Source organism: Arachis hypogaea, chromosome 4 (genome assembly GCF_003086295.3).
Source record: "Arachis hypogaea cultivar Tifrunner chromosome 4, arahy.Tifrunner.gnm2.J5K5, whole genome shotgun sequence".
NCBI classification, from domain to species: Eukaryota; Viridiplantae; Streptophyta; class Magnoliopsida; order Fabales; family Fabaceae; genus Arachis; species Arachis hypogaea.
Window position 1 is genome coordinate 83019452 of NC_092039.1, and position 6432 is coordinate 83025883.

A 6432-nucleotide genomic window follows, 5' to 3' on the forward strand; every position below is an offset into this window, starting at 1 on the left:
AGGGGCGTACATCTCCTTGCATCATGGGCAAGTGGAATGCCAACCTCACATTTTCCAGACTAAAATCTAAGTATTTCCCCCGAACCATTGTGAGATAATTCTTTGGACTCGGGTTCATACTTTGATCATGGTTCCTAGTGATCCATGCATTGGCATAGAACTCTTGAACAATTAAGATTCCAACTTGTTGCATGGGGTTGGTTAGGACTTCCCAACCTCTTCTTCGGATTTCATGTCGGATCTCTGGGTACTCATTTTTCTTGAGCTTGAAAGGGACCTCAGGGATCACCTTCTTCTTTGCCACAACTTCATAGAAGTGGTCTTGATGGCTCTTGGAGATGAATCTTTCCATCTCCCATGACTCGGAGATGGAAGCTTTTGTCTTCCCTTTTCCTTTTCTAGAGGATTCTCCGGCCTTAGGTGCCATTGATGGTAATGGAAAAATAAAAAGCTTATGCTTTTACCACACCAAACTTAAAATATTGCTCGTCCTCGAGCAATAGAAGAAAGAAGAGAAGAAGAGGAAGAAGAAATTGGAGGAGAGTGAGGGGAGATGAATTCAGCCAAGGTATAGTAGAGGGGGTAGTGTTGTGTGAAAATGAAGTAGAATGGAAGGGTATATATAGGGAGAGGGGAGAGGGTAGGTTCGGCCATTTAGGGTGGGATTGGGTGGGAAAATGTTTTTAAATTTTGAAGGTAGGTGGGGTTTATGGGGAAGAGTGGATGGATGTGAGTGGTGAAGGGTTTTTGGGAAGTGTGACATGGGGAAGAGTAAAATAGGATTAGGAGGTAAGGTGGGAATATAGTAGGTGGGGATCCTGTGGGGTCCACAGATCCTGAGGTGTCAAGGAATTCCATCCCTGCACTAAATAGGCATGTAAAATGCCTTTGCATACCATTCTGGCGTTTAAACGCCGAGTGGTGCACATTCTGGGCGTTCAACGCCCACATGTAACATGTTTCTGGCGTTGAACTCCAGTTTCACGCTTGTTACTGGCGTTCAGTGCCAGCTTTTCCTCTAGGCACATTCCTGGCGTTCAGCGCCAGAATGTTGCTTGTTTCTGGCATTTAGCGCCAGTTTCATGCTCTGTTCTGGCGTTGAACGCCAGCAAGATGCTCCTTACTGGCGTTGAACGCCAGTCTGTGCTTCCTCCAGTGTGTGATTTTTTTCTTCTGCTGTTTTTGATCCTGTTTTTAATTTTTATATTTTTTTCGTGACTCCTCATGATCATGTACCTAATAAAACACAAAATAACAATAAAAGAAAAATTAGATAAATAAAATTGGGTTGCCTCCCAACAAGCGCTTCTTTAATGTCAATAGCTTGACAGTGGCTCTCATGGAGCCACAAAGGTGATCAGGTCAATGTTGTATAGTCCCAACACCAAACTTAGAGTTTGGATATGGGGTCTTAACACCAAACTTAGAGTTTAGTTGTGGCCTCACAACACCAAACTTAGAGTTTGACTGTGGGGGCTCTTCTTGACTCTGAACTGAGAGAAGCTCTTCATGCTTACTCTCTTTTGTCATAGAAGGATGGCCATGTGCCTTAAACACAAGGTAGTCCCCATTCAATTGAAGGACTAGTTCACCTCTGTTAACATCTATCACAGCTCCTGCTGTGGCTAGGAAAGGTCTTCCAAGGATAATGCATTCATCCTCTTCCTTCCTAGTGTCTAAGATTATGAAATCAGCAGGGATGTAAAGGCCTTCAACCCTTACTAAAACGTCCTCCACTATTCCATAAGCTTGTCTCAATGACTTGTCTGCCAATTGTAATGAGAACAAGGCAGGTTGTACCTCAATGATCCCCAGCTTCTCCATTACAGAGAGTGGCATAAGATTTATCCCTAACCCCAGATCACATAGAGCCTTTTCAAAGGTCATGGTGCCTATGGTACAAGGTATTAAGAACTTGCCAGGATCTTATCTCTTTTGAGGTAAAATTTTCTGAATCCAAGTATCTAGTTCACTGATGAGCAAAGGAGGTTCACTTTCCCAAGTCTCATTACCAAACAACTTGGCATTCAGCTTTATGATAGCTCCTAAATACTGAGCAACTTGCTCTCCGGTCACATCTTCATCCTCTTCAGAGGAAGAATAATCTTCAGAGCTCATGAATGGCAGAAGGAGATTTAATGGAATCTCTATGGTCTCTGTATGAGCCTCAGATTCCTTTGGATCCTTGGTGGACGAAATTGTGATTTATACTTTCACACAAATCGAATAATCCCCGGTAATGGCTCCAAAAGCTTGGTGCACAATACTGCAGCTTTCACAACTCCGTTCAACTAACCAGCAAGTGTACTGGGTCATCCAAGTAATAAACCTTACGTGAGTAAGGGTCGATCCCACAGAGATTGTTGGTATGAAGCAAGCTATGGTCACCTTGCAAATCTCAGTTAGGCAGATTAAATTTGTTTATGGTTTCGAAGATTAATAATAAAAAGAAGAAATAATAAAAGGGATAGAATACTTATGCAGATTCATTGGTGGGAATTTCAGATAAGCGAATGGAGATGCTGTATGGCTCAAGAACGCCTGCTCTCCCATTGCTTCAACTCAGTCCTTCTTACTCCTTTCCATGGCAAGCTGTATGTAGGGCATCACCGTTGTCAATGGCTACATCCCATCCTCTCAGTGAAAACGTTCCTATGCTCTGTCACAGCACGGCTAATCATCTGTCGGTTCTCAATCAGGTTGGAATAGAATCCCTTGATTCTTTTGCGCTTGTCATCACGCCCAGCCTTCAGGAGTTTGAAGCTCGTCACAGTCATTCAATCATAGAGTCCTACTCGGAATACCACAGACAAGGTTTAGACTTTCCGGATCCTCATGAATGCCGCCATCTATCTAACTTATACCACGAAGATTCTGTTGGGGAATCTAAGAGATACACATTCAAGCTCTTGTTGCATGTAGAACGGAAGTGGTTGTCAATCACGTGCATTCATAAGTGAGAATGATAATGAGGGTTACTTATCATCACATTCATCATGTTCTTGGGTACGAATGAATATCTTGGAATAAGAATAAGAGAGAATTGAATAAAAGACAATAGAATTGCATTAATACTTGAGGTACAGCAGAGCTCCACACCCTTAATCTATGGTGTGCAGAAACTCCACCGTTGAAAATACATAAGTAAAAGGTTCAGGCATGGCCGAATGGCCAGCCCCCCTAACGTGATCAATGATCTCCTAAGATGAAGGATAAAACAAAACTGAGACCAAAGATGAATTGTGGTCAAAAGACATCTAATACAATAGTTAAATGTTCTATTTATAATAAACTAGCTCCTAGGGTTTACATGAGTAAGTAATTGATGCATAAATTCACTTCCGGGGCCCACTTGGTGTATGCTTGGGCTGAGCTTGATTAATTCACGAGCTGAGGCATCTCTTGGAGTTGAACTCTGAGTTATGACGTGTTTTGGGCGTTCAACTCCGGATAATGACGTTTTTCTGGCGTTTAACTCCAGACAGCAGCGTGTACTTGGCGTTCAACGCCAAGTTACGTCGTCATTCTTCGAATAAAGTATGGACTATTATATATTGCTGGAAAGCCCTGGATGTCTACTTTCCAACGCCGTTGAGAGCGCGCCAATTAGAGTTCTGTAGCTCCAGAAAATCCATTTTGAGTGCAGGGAGGTCAGATTCCAACAGCATCAGCAGTCCTTTTGTCAGCCTTCTTCAGAGTTTTGCTCAAATCCCTCAATTTCAGTCAGAATTTACCTGAAATCACAGAAAAACACACAAACTCATAGTAAAGTCCAGAAATGTGAATTTAACATAAAAACTAATGAAAACATCCCTAAAAGTAGCTCAAACCTACTAAAAACTATATGAAAACAATGCCAAAAAGCGTATAAATTATCCGCTCATCAATCCTTAATAGGAAACTCCTTCTTGCTTGAAGGACGTCCCAGGAGGTCATACTCACTAGGATTTTCGTCCTCCTCCTCCCTTGTGCATTCGGCCACATTGATCACATCAATGGCCTTGCACTCTCCTTTTGGATTCTCTTCTGTATTGCTTGGGAGAATACTGGGAGGAGTTTCAATGACTTTCTTACTCAGCTGGCCCACTTGTGCCTCCAGATTTCTGATGGAGGATCTTGTTTCACTCATGAAACTGAAAGTGGCCTTTGACAGATCAGAGATTAGATTGGCTAAATTAGAAGTGTTTTGTTCAGAATTTTCTGTCTGTTGCTGAGAAGATGATGGAAAAGGCTTGCTATTGCTCAGCCTATTACGTCCACCATTGTTAAAGCCTTGTTGAGGCTTTTGTTGATCCTTCCATGAGAAATTTGGATGATTTCTCCATGATGAGTTATAGGTGTTTCCATAAGGTTCACCCATGTAATTAACCTCTGCCATTGCAGGGTTCTCAGGATCATAAGCTTCTTCAGAAGCTGCCTGTTTAGTACTGTTGGATGCATTTTGCCATCCATTCAGACTTTGAGAGATCATGTTGACTTGCTGAGTCAAAACTTTGTTCTGAGCCAATATGGCATTCAGAGCATCAATTTCAAGAACTCCTTTCTTCTGAGGTATCCCATTATTCACGGAATTCCTCTCAGAAGTGTACATGAATTGGTTGTTTGCAACCATGTCAATGAGTTCTTGAGCCTCTTTAGGCGTTTTCTTTAGGGGAATAGATCCACCTGCAGAATGGTCCAATGACATTTTCAAAAATTTAGATAGACCATAATAGAATATATCTAATATGGTCCATTCTGAAAACATGTTAGATGGACATCTTTTGGTCAGCTGCTTGTATCTTTCCCAAGCTTCATAGAGGGATTCACCATCTTTTTGTTTGAAAGTTTGAACATCCACTCTCAGCTTGCTCAGCTTTTGAGGAGGAAAGAATTTATCCAAGAAGGCAGTGACCAGCTTATCCCAGGAGTCCAGGCTATCCTTGGGTTGTGAATCCAACCATATTCTAGCTCTGTCTCTTACAGAAAAAGGGAAAAGCATGAGTTTGTAGACTTCAGGATCAACTCCATTTGTCTTTACAGTCTCACAAATCTGCAAGAACTCAGTTAAAAACTGGTAAGGATCTTCAGATGGAAGTCCATAAAACTTGCAGTTTTGTTGCATTAAGGCAACTAGCTGAGGTTTCAGCTCAAAGTTGTTGGCTCCAATGGCAGGAATTGAGATGCTTCTTCCATCAAATTTGGACGTTGGCTTTGTGAAGTCACCAAGCATTCTCCTTGCATTATTATTATTTTCGGCTTCCATCTCCTTCTCTTGTTCTAATGTTTCTGAAAGGTTACCTTTAGATTGTTGTAACTTAGCTTCTCTTAATTTTCTCTTCAGAATCCTTTCAGGTTCTGTATCAATTTCAACAAGAGTGTCTTTTTCCTTGTTCCTGCTCATATGAAAGAGAAGAAAACAAGAAAAGAAAGAGGAATCCTCTATGTCACAGTATAGAGATTCCTTTATGTTAGTAGAAGAAGAAAGAGTGAAGAATCCAAACACAAGGGATAGATTATGTTCGGATTTTTAGATGAAAAGAGGTGAAGAGAAGTGTTAGTAAATAAATAGTTAAATAGAATAAGAGAGAAGAGATAGAAAATTCGAAAATAATTTTTAAAAAGAAGGGTTAGTAATTTTCAAAAATTAGAAATAAGATAAGATTAATATTAAAATTTAAAACAAAAAGAATTTTTGAAAAAGAGATGAGATATTTTCGAAAATTAGAGAGGAAAAAGCAGTTAGGTGGTTTTGAAAAAGATAAGAAACAAACAAAAAGTCCAAGAGTTAGTTGAAAAAGATATTAAAATCAAATTTGAAATGATAAGAAGATAAGAGTTTAGATAAGATATTTTGAAATCAAATTTTGAAAAAGATAAAATTTTTGAAAAAGATAAGATAAAAGATAAAAAGATTTGTTTGAAAAAGATTTAATTTTTAAAATTACTTAACTAACAAGAAACTAAGAGATAAGATTCTAAAACTTAAAGATTGAACCTTTCTTAACAAGAAAGTAACAAACTTCAAATTTTTGAATCAATCACATTAATTATTAGTGAGTTTTCGAAAATGTGATATGAAGATAAGGAAAAGATTTTGAAAATAATTTGAAAAAGAATTTTTGAAATTTTCAAAAAAAATAAAAAAAATGAAAAAGATATAATTTTTGAAAAAGATTTTGAAAAGATAAGATTTTTTAAAATTGAAAATTTTGACTTGACTTGTAAGAAACAACTAATTTTGAAAATTTTTGACTAAGTCAACTCAAATTTTCGAAAATTATGAGAAAAATAAGGAAAATATATTTTTTTATTTTTGAAATTTAATTATGAGAGAGAAAAACACAATTATGACCCAAAACTTAAAAATTTTGGATCAAAACACATGATGCATGCAAGGACACTATGAATGTCAAGATGAACGCCAAGAACACTTTGAAGATCATGATGAAC

General features: G+C 38.7%; 1 non-coding gene across 1 annotated transcript; it reads left to right on the top strand.

Moving 5' to 3' along the window:
- The first annotated feature begins 4745 nt into the window (after positions 1 to 4745).
- LOC112798941 (small nucleolar RNA R71) lies at positions 4746 to 4849 on the top strand. The gene has a single exon (XR_003200535.1). It is a non-coding gene; the product is annotated as a small nucleolar RNA R71 (small nucleolar RNA).
- The last annotated feature ends 1583 nt before the right edge of the window (positions 4850 to 6432 follow it).